The 14,101-nt window shown below is 49.0% G+C and overlaps 1 pseudogene; it reads left to right on the top strand.

Moving 5' to 3' along the window:
• Window positions 1-334: 334 nt before the first annotated feature.
• On the top strand, window positions 335-1,535 carry LOC112880995 (annotated as a pseudogene).
• Window positions 1,536-14,101: the final 12,566 nt, after the last annotated feature.

Below are 14,101 nucleotides of genomic sequence, written 5' to 3'. Positions count from 1 at the left end.
ATGGAGGTTGGCCCGGAATCGGGCCCCGCCGCTGACGCCGTGGTTGGGGACGGATGGTGGGTCCACGACGGCTTAGCGCTGGCAGCGGGCTGGTGCGTCCACCTGGTGCCAACTGTGAGCTGGTGCGTCCACCAAGCGCCACCGGCCGGCCTGGTAGAGGGGTTGGCGTCTCCGCTGGGGCATTGGTCGCAGAGAGGGCAGGAGCTGTTGATGCCGAGGTCGAACTGGTAGGAATGGAGGGATGTGGTGGTGGGGCGGGAGGACGAGGAGGAGGAGCGGCCGCTGGAGTAGGAGTGTAGGAGTTCATGGCGGCCGGTGCCGGAGATCTGCGAGGATGATCGGGAAGGGAAGCGAACTGTGGGGCGACGGCGAGGACAGTGCCGGGCCGGCCGAGTACTTCATCAGCCGCGACCCGGCCTGCTTCACGGTGCTGCTCGACCTGCTCCGCACGGGCGGGCATGATGTGCCCCCGGGCATCCCGGAGGCGGCGCTCTACTACGGCCTCCTTGACCGCGTCCGCGCCGCACGCCTCGGGAAGTTCAAGGCGACTGCCCGCACCTTGCCGCATCTGTCCCCGGGCGTGTGCTGGGGGAGGCACCGCCATCCGGGCAGACCCCAACGGCGGGTGCTGCGTCGTGCACGGCAGCACGGTGCACTTGTACAACTGGGCGCTGGAGGAGCGCCGGTCAATGATGCCGCGTACCGAGATGCCACCACGCTCCTCGTCGCCGCGCGGGAGCGGCCCGACCAGCGCCATGATGGCGGCGTGGCGGCCTCTCCGCGCTCACGGGCGAGACGCGCCACCGCGTCCGCATGGCCCGCGACCGCCGGCCCAAGTCCTTCACCGCCGGCGCGCTGGCCTTCGGCGGGGGTGCAACATCTTCGTGAGATGCAAGGGCAACATTATGGGGTCGGCGTTTGGGACTGGAACACGGGCGAGCAGGGCGACTTCTTCTACGAGCTGCACGCTGGGCGACGCCAACAGGCTCCAGTGGCTCGACGCCACCAGCACGCTCATGGTGGCCACCATGTTCCCGCGGACCGACTCCACCCCTTCATGAGCCTGCTGGACTTCCGGGACAAGAGTGTCGTGTGGTCGTGGTCCAATGCCATCATGCCGACGTCGCTCGAGGATAAGCACACGGTCCACACCGTACCGTCGTGATGGAGGACGGGAGGTCGGTGTGCGTGATCAACCAGTACGACGACCTCGGGTTCCTCGACCTCCGGCAAAACGCCGCTGGCATGCGCTGGAGATCGCGGAGCAAGCTGACGATAAGCGGGAAGATCAAGGCGTGTAGCGAGGAGACCTGCTAGCCCAAGCTCGCCGCGCACGGCGGTCAGCTGTTCGCGTCGACGGGCGACACCATATCGGTGTTCAACGGCGCCGACCACGTGCTGACGTCGACGCTACGGTGTAGCAACAGCGGCGCGGTGCCATCTGCGACTTCTGCATTGGCGGCGACCGCCTCTTCGCTCTGCACAGCGAGGAGAACGTGTTCGACGTCTGGGAGCCGCCGCCGCCGATCATCTGACTACCAAACAATTAGTCTTTTTACCCTTGCATCACTAGAAAGGGAATTACTGACACAGGTTTCAACAGAGAAAAAACACACACCGTAACTTGCTCATCATCGGGACTCGGGAGTTGCGACAACACTCGTGTTTTTGTTTCTAGAAAAGGAAGGAATATGAATGGATATCATATCAGTGGAGCACCGTCATTTTCGACAAACACCTAGTCTGAAAAATCAGCGCGGAGAAGACCATAAACAAGCAGCAGCGGCTGAGATCAATGCGGGAGCGGATTTAGGTGCGCACCTCGTTGGACGCCTCCTCATCGTCGCCACTCCGCCTCCAACCCGCACCAGCACGCCCTCGTCGTCCGCCGGTGGACTCCTCCGTCCTCTCCGTCTCGTCGCGCCGGAAGCAATCGCGATTTTCCTGCCGGATCGAACCAGCACCGGGTCGGGAGAGCTCGCCAGACGCCGGCGAAGCAGTGCTGCGGGATCACGCCGAGACGAGAGCGCGCTCTGCTCGCTTCGCTGGAGTCCGCATCGGATGTATCCTGACCGCGCGATGCGGATTGTCCTCAGCTGCCCTGGGGGTGAACGGTAAATGAAGTACCGTCCACCCCCTGGCCACTGTACGCGGCGGCGAGGCCACCCGCCGGCGAGCCGAGAGCCGGCATTTCGGCAAGCGAGGCAAGGAAGGGGGAAATGCTCCGGAATAAACGCTGAGAGCACCGTAGAGGCATCTGCCGCCGCTGGTTGGCACCAGGAGAGTGTCGCTGCCTCTGCCTGCCCCGTTGCACGCGCGCAGTACCGCTCCGCACTCCGCCGCACGCTAGGCACGCCTGCCGGTGTCCGGCCGCCATGGCGTTCCGTTGCACGGTCTGTGTGCTCGGAGTGGCGTCCTCCCACGCGGGAACCGGCGGCATAGGCATCGGACGCAGCATCTTGGTGGAGGGAGAAGTCGGCCGGGGGACGCGGTGACGTTCGACGCGCCGGTGAAGGACATGGGCGGTGGCTGCCTGCCGGCGTCAGGTCTCTTGGAAAGAGGGTGTGGACGTGTAGTGAGGTGGGCCGTGACGAGGTGCGATACGATGCAGAGTATGTTGGAAACCTACCACACCTGCCAAGTGGTTTCTCACGCACAATCGAATAGTTTGCTTACACTAGGAGAAGATGAACACACTCACACCTTTGAGTTGTCTGCTCTAGGGTTCCGACTGAATGCCGGTATCTGTTGTGCTTTCACTTAAATAGAGGTCCCAATGGGACAAGTTATAGTAAAGAGGGGCGTTGGGTATAATATCCGGCGCAAGTTCAAAGCAAAAGTAGTCTTGGTGCATGGGCTGCATGCAAGCAATAAATGAAGCATGCTGCTACCTAGGACTAGTTGATTTGGACTAGATCCTACCTACACAAGGGTTAAAAACTCTAATAATTCTCCCCCTAAGCCTTGTGTGCCTTGCTTGAGGTATTTGGACCATTCCGATCCTGGATCGCAGCTCCTGAAACTTCACTCGCCCGAGTGACATTGTCAGGATGTCAGCGAGCTGGTCCTTGGTGTTGATGTAGTCGGCGTCGATGAGTCCTTTCTAAATGCAGTCGCGAATGAAGTGATACCTTAATTTGATGTGCTTGCTCCGCTCGAGCAAGATAGGATTCTTGCTCAGCGCCAGTGCCGACTTGCTGTCCATCATGAGTTCCACGCACTCAGCCTTCCTCCCCATGAGTTCACCGAGTAGTCGCGCGAGCCAGACTACTTGGGTTGCTGCTGCGGTAGCTGCAACATACTCTGCCTCGCATGATGACAGAGCCACTAGTGATTGCCAACTCACACAGGCACTTCCCAAGGTAGAAGAGGTTGCCACTGGTGCTCTTGCGGTCGTCGACATCGCCGGCATGGTTGCTGTCGTTGTAGCCAGTCAACCGAGTTGTTTCGGTCGACTTCTCGAAGCGTAAGCTGTAGTCGAGCGTGCAGTTGACGTAGCGGAGGATGCGCTCACCGCCTTCATCTGCTCTTCAGTCGGCCTCTCCATGAAATGACTCGCAAATCCAACCGCAAAGGCCAGATCTGGTCGCGTGTGGAGGAGATACCGTAGGCTTCCGACTAGTCGCCGGTACTCGGTGGAGTCGACTTCCGGAGCGGTGTTGTCGCGGCTCAGTCGTAGCCTTTCCTCCATGGGTGTCTCGACAGGGTGGGAACCCTCCATCCCGCCAATCTTCACGACTTGGGCGGCATACTGTGCTTGGCTCACGGTGATGTGCCCGCTCTCTTGATGCACTTCTATGCCAAGGTAGAAAGAGAGAAGCCCGAGATCACTCATCTGGAATTGACCCTTCATCTCCATCTTGAACTTGTCGATGGCCTCTTCAGATGATCCGGTGATCACCAAGTCATCGACGTAGACCACAACTAGTAGTGGCTCCCCGTGCTTGCCACCACCCCGCCTGGAGATGGCGTGCCCATGTGCACTTTGCTTGAAGTCATGTGCTTTGAGCGTCGAGTCGAGCTTCACATTCCAGGCTCACGGCGCCTGTCATAAGCCATAGAGGGGCTTACGTAGTCGCATCCCTTCCTCCCCTGGGACGACGAACCCGGGGGGGCTGCTTGATGTAGACCTCCTCCTTCAGATCTCCATTTAGGAAGGCTGATTTGATGTCCATGTGGTGGACAATCCAGCCCTCCTGGGCTGCAAGAGCCAGAAGCGCTCGCACCGACTCCATGCAAGCCACAGGCACGTATATTTCATCAAAGTCGATGCCGGCCTGTTGAACAAAGCCGCGCGCCACCAGTCGTGCCTTGTGCTTGATGACTTTGCCCGCCTCATCGCACTTCGGCTTGAACACCCATTTTAGCCTAATGGCCTGGTGCCCAGCTAGGAGTTTAACCAACTCCAAAGTCTTGTTGCGCTCAACCGAGTTGATTTCATCGTGTATTGCTGCCCTCCAGGCTTCCTCCTGCACCGCCTTAGCAAAGGAGCATGGCTCCCCCGTGCTGGTGAGCATCAAACTCCGCCTCCTCGAGTTCCACTTGCTCAAGGCCTTGGTGCGGCTCACTGAGCAAGTCTTCCATTGTGCGATAGTGCAATACGGCATCGTCGTGGTCGCTGTCGAGGCGCGAGTCGTTGCTGCCATAAGTCAGGGAAGAACTCGGCCCAGTGCTCGCGAGTTGATCAGCACTTGGAGCAGCCTCTCGAGTACTTGGAGTACCCGCCCGAGTATGCGGTGTGGCCTCTCGAGTGCTTGGAGTACCCCCACATGCACTCGGAGTGGCTTCATGAGTACTTGGGGTAGCCGCCCGAGCACTTGGATGGGCCACATGACTACTCAGACTGCCCTCTCGCGGTGTGGCAGAACCAACCTGAATTATACCGGCTCAAGTACGCGAGTCCACTTCCGAGGTCTCCAACGTGCTTCAAACGGTATAATCCCTTGGCCTGTCGGGTAACATCCCGATAAACCACCGATACACAGGATCAAATAAGGTTACCTCACACGAAGGTGAGTCCAGAGATACAATCACCAACACATTTTACATTACAGACACTTACATTATAAAAGTTTGCAGAGTAACATAAGTACTAGAGTGCTAAAAGTTATTACAAACCATTTAAAACATTCAAGTTTGTAGCAGCGGAATTCAAAGTACAATAACTATACACGTCGCTAGTATCAACATTATGCTAAGCCCGAGCATGACATTACTCGTTAGGATCGGTGTTGGCCGGGGACGATTCCCACTCCACGGACCAACCATCAGGCAAAGCAGAAGGCCAAGGCATAGGGTAAGCAGGTCCTTCAGAGACATTACCTGAAACAAAAGTCTATAGCAAGGCTGAGTATACTAATACTCAGCAAGGCTTACCCGGGGTTGGGTATACTTAGCCCATAACTAGACCATGCAGGCTTTGCAAAAGTTCTGGGTTTAGTTTTTGCTGAAAAGCAATAAAGAGTAGGTCCTTAATTTATATTTTAGCTTTCAGATTCTAGTTCTTTTAACCATTCTAGGTAAGCACCTATAACTATTTCAATTATGGTACTATTCTTTAACCAAACATCAACTGTGATAATCATAACGTTGCTCTTATTACTCTATGTGGTAAAAGAGATAAGCAGTCTCAATCTTCGTGAGAGGCGGACGATTCTGAATCGAATTTTAACCCTTGCAAGGTAAACCTAACTCACACGCTTGGAACACCAACAGGTCGTTCCGAAGCAACCATTTGCCTTTCATTCTGGGTCGTGGAACAAAGCCACCACAAGCGACTGCTGGACTATACGCACATCCAATGTGCAGGACATACGTCTGTAGCGCGACTACATGACCGTATTCCTGTCTGCTCTGCAGAACGTACTCTCACAGTCGGTGCGTGTAAACATAAAATAAAAGTCGAGTGGTGGGGGACGAGTCCACTTGCCGGGCCGATTGGTTACTAGGCTTACTGCTTACCATATTTCGTGGCATGTGGCTAGTACTTTCAAACGCTTAACTGCCACTACCACACACTGCGACCTTAACCAAATTCATCAACACAGACGGGGTATCACTTCTTTCCATGAAACTGCACATAACCCCGTCCGTCATCCTTATAGTGATTGCAGGAATGAAGGTAATCAATTCCTATATCGCGCGAGTGACAGGAAATCACTCGACTTCTACCGGTCCTATTAGCATAGCACTAGTCGGACTCAGGTTCTAATGTTCAGTACATTGGTTCCTAGAAATATGCATCTAGGGTTCCATTACAATTCCTAGACTTAATGCATAAATATAGATAAATAGGCATAGGTTGCAGTGTAAAGAAAGTAATGGAATATGTCCGGGGCTTGCCTTCACTGGCGGGGCTGGGGTCAGAGGTATTAATAAAACCTTCCGAACTCGGGTTCGGGGCTTCAGTTAATTCCTCAGTGATGTTCCTGGCGGTGTCAGAGATTTCCACTTCAGGCTCTTGGAGGATCTGATAGTCACCGTTGGCCAGAAACGTCGAGTCTACATGCGATCAAAAGGATGGAGTTTAGGAAATGCATAACTGGATATTCTACTTCACGATAAAGTTGCAATCCAATACATTCAACATTACACAGCAGTAAATAACACAAACTCCCTTACTGGGCAGTCATTTATCGAGTATTAATAAAATTATTTATCTACACTAAGCAACATGGTTAGTTACCCCAAACCTTTATCTAACTCTCTGAACTAGTATGGTTGATTATTTTAGATAGTCACACTAATCCCACTTAAAAGTTCTATTGAACTTAGAGGTTTTACACATGATCCTAAGTTGATATCTGGTGGTTATGCTATACTACTCAAGAACAAAGCTCCCAATTATTTTTAAAATTTTTCATGAAATAAAAGCTGGTATAATTAATCATCTTTAGAAACAAACCAAAAATTCATAACTTGGGTTATGACCTTTTATTAATCCTAATATTTTTATCAGGTATTACACATTCAAAAAGGAAGTTATGACAACATTTTCAAATACAAACATCAATAGAAACACCCTTAATTAACAATTTAAGTATTTCATCAACATAAAACAAAAAGAACTCAAAACCTAAGCAAATGAACAGTAAAGTACTCAAACTTTTTACACAGAGCTATACATAGCACATACAATCTATGTTCCAAATTTCAGCTATAACACAAGCCTACAACATGAGATATAAATAAAACACTTATTTCCTAGTATTTAATCTACAACAGAAAATACACATATTCAGCTCAAGTGTACTATACAAAAGTCGAATTTAACTCAAGGATTCCAACAAAACTGGTTTGACATTTTTCTGAATTTTCTACGATTTTCTATGAATTTTGCAAGACAAGAAACACACTCACATGAAATAACCACTATTTCCTTTACAAACCAGTCCTTAGATTTAACAAAGAACCCCCTGAAAAGAATTCAATCAACGCAATTGAGTCCAATGGCCATGGCCGGCGGTGGGGAGCTCGGGTCCGGCCAAATTCCGACCACAGGACTCGCCGGCGGTGAGGGGCAAGGGGAGGAAAAGCACGAGGAGATCTCAGGCTACGCACCGGTGGTCTTGGGCGGGCTTGAGATGGCCGGAGGTAGGCAGCCGACGTGAGGCCGAGCCGGCGGCCGGAGTGAGCTGTGGCGGCGGCGCTCCGGCATCCGGGGAAAGGAGGGGCCGGGCTGGGGAGGTGCGGTGGAGGCCGTAGAAGGTGAGGGCGCTACCAAATTGGGGAGGGAGAGGGCCGAGGAGGCAATCCCGCGGTGGACCGATGCTCGACGGCGCAAATGGAGGGGCGGCGGCAATGGGGCGCGCGAGCAGGGCCGAGGCATCCTTTTTATAGGCAAAAGGGATGGAGGAGGAAGGCCAGGGCAAGCTGAGTCTCGGCTTTGAGCCGCTACGGGGGAGGAGAACCAGAGGAGCACGGCGGGTGATAGAGGCGCCGGCGGGCGGTGCTTGCAGAGCCGCAGGCGGCGTGGCGCTCGGGCCAGGCGCCAGCAGAGGGGGCTAGGGCGGTGAAGGGACTGTGGAGTGACGCGTGGGCGAGGGAGGAGCAGGAGGTGGCGAGGGGCGGCCGGAAATGGCGGGCGGTGGCGCAGCAGTAGAGAAACGAGAGGAGCAGAGGAGACGCCAGAGGAGGAAGAAGGAAGAAGGAGGTCCGAGGGACTTAACTGGAATTTGCAAAAACTTTAGGGACTGCACTGTAAACAGATATTTCCCACTCATCCAGAGCTCAAATGAGAAAATGGCCAAAATGAAAGTTGTAGAACTTTTCAAAACCTATAACTTTGTTTTAGGGCTCAAGCTCAGAAACCTAAAGTACAAAGTTTTATTTCATCATTTTGCACTCAAATTAAACTTTACATGAGTTTTGTCTTATTAAAGCAATTTTTATAACTTTTTGGGCTTATCTGCAAGCATTTAATGCTGATCATGATGACATTCACTTTTTCACTTTGACCCTTGGTAATTTTTTGAAAGTTACTTTATGTTCCAACTAATTTACATAAAAGGGTTTGTATTTTCATAAATTTACACAAATACCCTTATTCTCATAACTTTATTGGATTTTCACACAATTTCACACATACCACATATTATTTCTATTGGTTTGAGCTATTTGACACCTAGGGTGTCACAACCCTCCCCCCTAAAAGGAATCTCATCCCGAGATTACAGGACTAAGGTGATAAGAGCATAGATACCTAAGAATTCCTGAGAAAGTCTGGGAAGTTCTTCTGAAGATAGTCTTCGGTTTCCCAGGTAGCTTCTTCTTCTGTATGATGATCCCACTGAATTTTAAACATTTTGACCGTTGCTTTTCTAGTACTTCTTTCCTTGGTATCGAAGATTTTGATTGGAAGTTCCTTATAAGAAAGATCTGGCTCGATGTTGATACTTTGTGTATCAATGATTTCGGTAGGAACACGAATACATTTCTTGAGCTGAGATACATGAAAGATATTATGAATGGCTGCTAGTGGAGGAGGAAGTTGAAGTCGGTAGGCTACGGGTCCACAAATTTCAAGGATTTCAAAAGGACCAACGTAGCAAGGAGCGAGTTTGCCCTTGATACCAAAACGTTGAACACCTCGAGTAGGAGATACTCGCAGGTATACAAAATCACCTACTTCAAACTGCATGGGTTTTCTCCTTTTGTCTGCATAGCTCTTTTGTCTTGATTGAGCTGCTTTAAGATTATTCCGAATGATCTTTACCTTTTCTTCTGCTTCAGTAACAAGATCAGGTCCAAAAATTTCACGTTCTCCAGTCTGAGACCAATTTAAAGGGGTTCTACATTGACGACCATATAAGGCTTCAAAAGGAGCCATTCTGATACTTGACTGATAACTGTTATTATAGGAGAATTCTGCCAGAGCTAAGCATTTGTCCCAATGTTTATCATACTGGATTACACAAGCCCGAAGCATATCTTCTAGAATTTGGTTGATCCTTTGTGTCTGTCCATCTGTTTGCGGATGATATGCGGAGCTTCGGATTAACTTGGTTCCAAGAGTTTGTTGAAACTGTTCCCAGAAACGGGCAACAAACTGTGCTCCACGATCAGAAATGATCGTTTTTGGTATCCCATGGAGACGTACTATTTGGTCGAGATATATTTCTGCATACTTCCTAGCAGTATAAGTGGTATGCACTAGAAGAAAATGAGCAGTCTTGGTTAACCTATCCACAATTACCCAAATAGAATCATGCCTTTGAGAAGTATTGGGTAAACCTACGATAAAGTCCATATTGATATCCTTCCATTTCCAAGAAGGAATAGACAAAGGCTGTAGTGTACCAGAAGTCATTAAATGACTGGCCTTAACTCTCTGACAAACATCACACTCAGAAACGTATTTTGCTATTTCTCTTCTCATACGAGTCCACCAAAAATTCCATTTTAAATCTTGGTACATTTTCGTACTACCCGGGTGCATAGCAAATTTAGATAGATGTGCTTCATCCATTATTTGTTTGCGAAGTGAATGATCTTTGGGTACAACCATACGTCCCTTAAACCATAGAACTCCTTCAGAATCCTCTTGGAAACATTTATACTTCTCTTCTCCCTAGGCTAATTGTTGTTTGATCATTTTAACTCCTTTATCGTGTTGTTGTGCCATCACAATACTATCCTGGAGCGTAGGCTTAACTGTTATATGGTTCAGACTGCCTTGAGGAACAATTTCTAGATTAATCTTCCTCATTTCCCAGCAAAGAGTATTGCTAAAAACTTCTACTGAGAAGCAATGACAATGTGACTTGCGGCTAAGTGCATCCGCAACCACATTGGCTTTGCCGGGATGGTAGTGGACTTCAAGATCATAATCCTTTATAAGTTCCAACCAACGTCTCTGCCTCATGTTCAAATCTGCTTGTGTAAAGATGTACTTTAAGCTCTTATGATCCGTATAAATACTGCACTTAGTACCCATAAGGTGGTGTCTCCAAAGTTTGAGTGCATGTATAACGGCTGCAAGCTCAAGGTCATGAGTAGGATAATTCTGCTCATGCGTCCGAAGTGCTCTAGAGGCATATGCAATTATGCGGTTGTTCTGCATAAGTACACATCCTAGTCCGGTGCCTGATGCATCACAATAAACATCAAAAGATTGGGATGGGTCTGGCTGAGCCAAAACTGGAGCGGTGGTAAGATGTGCTCTTAAAGTATGGAAAGCTTCTGCACACTTCTCATTCCAGGAGAATTTCACTCCTTTCTTTAACAACTCTGTCATGGGCTTGGCTATTCGAGAGAAATCTGGAATAAAACGACGATAGTAGCCAGCAAGACCGAGGAAACTACGGATTTGATGGACCGAAGTAGGGGGTTTCCAATCCATCACTTCTTGAACTTTACTAGGGTCAACAGATATACCGTCCTTGGAGATGGTATGACCCAAGAATTTGATGGTGTCAAGCCAAAATTCACATTTAGAGAACTTGGCATACAAACGATGATCTCGCAAACGTTGAAGAACAACATGAAGATGTTTAGCATGATCTTCAAGAGTTTTGGAATAGATTAAAATGTCATCGATAAAAACCACGACGAATTTATCAAGTTCCGGCATGAAGACAGAGTTCATGAGATACATAAAATATGCCGGTGCATTGGTAAGACCAAAGGACATAACCAGATATTCATAGAGTCCATATCTGGTGGAGAAGGCGGTTTTCGGAATATCACTTGATCTAATTTTTATTTGATGATAACCGGAGCGAAGGTCAATCTTGGAAAATATCTTGGCCCCGGCTAACTGATCAAACAGGATATCAATGCGGGGTAGAGGATACTTATTCTTAATAGTAACCGCATTGAGGGGACGATAATCAACACATAGCCTGAGACTGTTATCCTTCTTCTTAACAAACAAGGCAGGGCATCCCCAAGGTGAAGCACTTGGGCGGATATAACCCTTATCAAGAAGTTCCTGAAGTTGAAGTTTTAACTCTGCCAATTCATTGGGTGGCATCCGATAAGGTCTCTTAGAAATAGGGGCGGTACCAGGTTGTAGTTCTATAACAAACTCAACCTCTCATCCGGGGGCATTCCTGGTAACTCATCTGGAAAAACATCTGGATATTCGCATACAACAGGAATATCCTCTAACTTGACTCCCGTTGTATTATACACACAAAATTTGCTATATTCCGGTGATGGAAGATGAAGGATGGTATGTCCATATTCTGGGGAATTTATTTCAACCACTCGAGAAAAGATATCTAAAGATACTCGATGTCTGGTCATCCAATCCATACCTAGAAGAATATCCATCCCTTCTAGGTCTAATGTAATTAAGGCTGTTCTTATTAAAGTGCTACCCATCTGGATTGATACATCTCTATAGATTTGATTTGATGCAATTCTACCTCCTGGGGTTGTTATCATATAAGTTCCATTAGTGGGGTAGAAATCCAAACCTATTTTGGTCCCAAATCTTGTACTGATAAAACTATGGGTTGCACCAGAATCAAAAAGTATAATAGCAGGGTAATGGTGTAGAGTGAATGTACCCGTCATTACTGGTGCACCTTCTGGAAGTTCCGATAGAGTGGTGAAATTCACCCTTCCTTGACGGACTTGCATAACCTGCCTCTTGCCTTTATTCATGGAGTTGGAGTTGGAAGCCTGTCCAGGGAATGTCCTCTTGGGTTGGGGGCAGTCTTTAACAAAATGTGCTGGACTACCGCAGTTGAAACATCGATTGATGTTATTCCCTTGATTAGACTGTGGAGGGTTCGGCCTTGGACCAACTGGTCGTTGCTGCTGCTGAGGTTGAGGCGCTGGTGGCCTGTTGAATTGGGGCTGCTGAGGAGGTCTAGCTATCCATCTGCCTGCGGGAGCATTTCTAGGTGGAGCTCGGGGAGTCGGGTTTTGAACTAATCGATGCCTCGAAGGTCGTACATTCGAGGGTCCAGTAGATATTTTCTGCTTCTTCTCAGCACGATGTGCCGAGATACAGTCCTCTTGGGTAATAGCCATATTGACCAGCTCATTGAAATTGTTAGCCTTGACCAAATTCAGGCGCTCTTTTAGCTTAGTGTTCAATCCGCGACGGAAACGATCTCTTTTCTTGGTGTCCGTGTCAGCATGATAACCTGCGTACTGGCACAGGTGATTAAAAGCCTGTGCATATTGAAGTACCGTGCGGTTCCCTTGAGTCAGTGCCAAAAATTCATTGAGCTTCCGCTCAATGAGTCCTTCCGGAATATGGTACGCTCTAAAGGCTATCTTAAATTCTTCCCAATTGACAACATGTCCATCTGGCTGCATTGCATAGTAATTGTCCCACCAAATGCGAGCGTTACCACGAAGCTGTTGGGCTGCGAAGAGAGTTTTGTTTGCTTCGGAGCACTGAACCGGGAGTAATGCAAATTTAGACTCGATGGTTCGGAGCCATGCATCTGCATCCAGGGGTTCTTCAGTCTTATGAAAAAGTGGGGGTTGGGTGCTGAAGAAATCCTGATAACCAGTCGAGGGATGCTCCTCACGTCCATGTTGAGGAGGATGGAACTGATGTTGCTGGGCCTGCACTAGCATGTTTAGGAGTTCAGTCTGACGGGCCATTACTTCCGCTAGATTTGGTGGTGGCGGAGGTGGTTGTTGTGAACCACTAGCTTGTTCCTGTCTGAATCCCTCCGGGGTTCCGCGCGTAGCGCCAACCATCTGAAATATAGAAGTTATCCATGAGCATTCGCCAATACTTGCTTCTAATTTCAGAAGTCATATCATAGCATATACTAGCACAGTGCAAAGTAATAACTCCAAATCTCAAGTGTTAACTCCAGTAACTCAAATTTACATAACCAACTGAAACTTATTCCATATTATATCTCATTGTTCCAAGCCAAACCGTACATAGGTTTGCCACATATTCTACAACAAGTGGCTCGCACATCATCCAACTACTCACTCCTATGTCACACTATAACACACTTTCTACATCTAGGATGCCATCAACTCAAACGAAACTAGAAGTCATCGAGGTTGCCCACGGATGACTGACTACCGGAGGAGGAATGGTAAGGACTAAGAACAGGATCTCCATGCTCAGAGTTGATCCCAGAGACTCCTTCGACTTCTTCAGGGTCTTCTTCTTCATCATCCTCAGGTTCATCGTTAACAGGCTGCTCTGGTTGCTCATGAAACATATTGATGTGGTCAATAGCTTGGCCCAAATTAAAGTTGAGCTCATGAACTTGCTCTTGGAGGAAGTCAATAACAGTGTCACGCTGGGTAATAAGGGCATCACTTTCAACAATCTGTTCTTCTCGATGTTGTATAGTTTCTTCGCGCTGAGTAATTTCTTCTTCCTTGACAGTGATAGTAGCTTGGAGTGCCTCAGTCTGCGTATTCTGTCGGCCAACCTGATTACGATACCTTTAGGCTATGTTGGTCAAGCGATAGATACCGTGCTGCTGAAGCGTTTGATAGCGGTACTGTGCACTCATGAATCGGACGGCAGTACGCAGAGTCTCTCCAGCCAGAGTTCCCAGTAAATGGTCACAGTAGGTCACTCTGAAAGTCCATTCTGGGTCACGAGAATCCATTGCAGGAAATAAGCCGATAGGATATCCTGCAACTTCTTCAGGATGTTGAT

Source organism: Panicum hallii, chromosome 2 (genome assembly GCF_002211085.1).
Source record: "Panicum hallii strain FIL2 chromosome 2, PHallii_v3.1, whole genome shotgun sequence".
Taxonomy (NCBI): domain Eukaryota; kingdom Viridiplantae; phylum Streptophyta; class Magnoliopsida; order Poales; family Poaceae; genus Panicum; species Panicum hallii.
The sequence above is the reverse complement of the archived record's forward strand: the minus strand, read 5'-3'. Positions and strand labels throughout refer to the sequence as shown.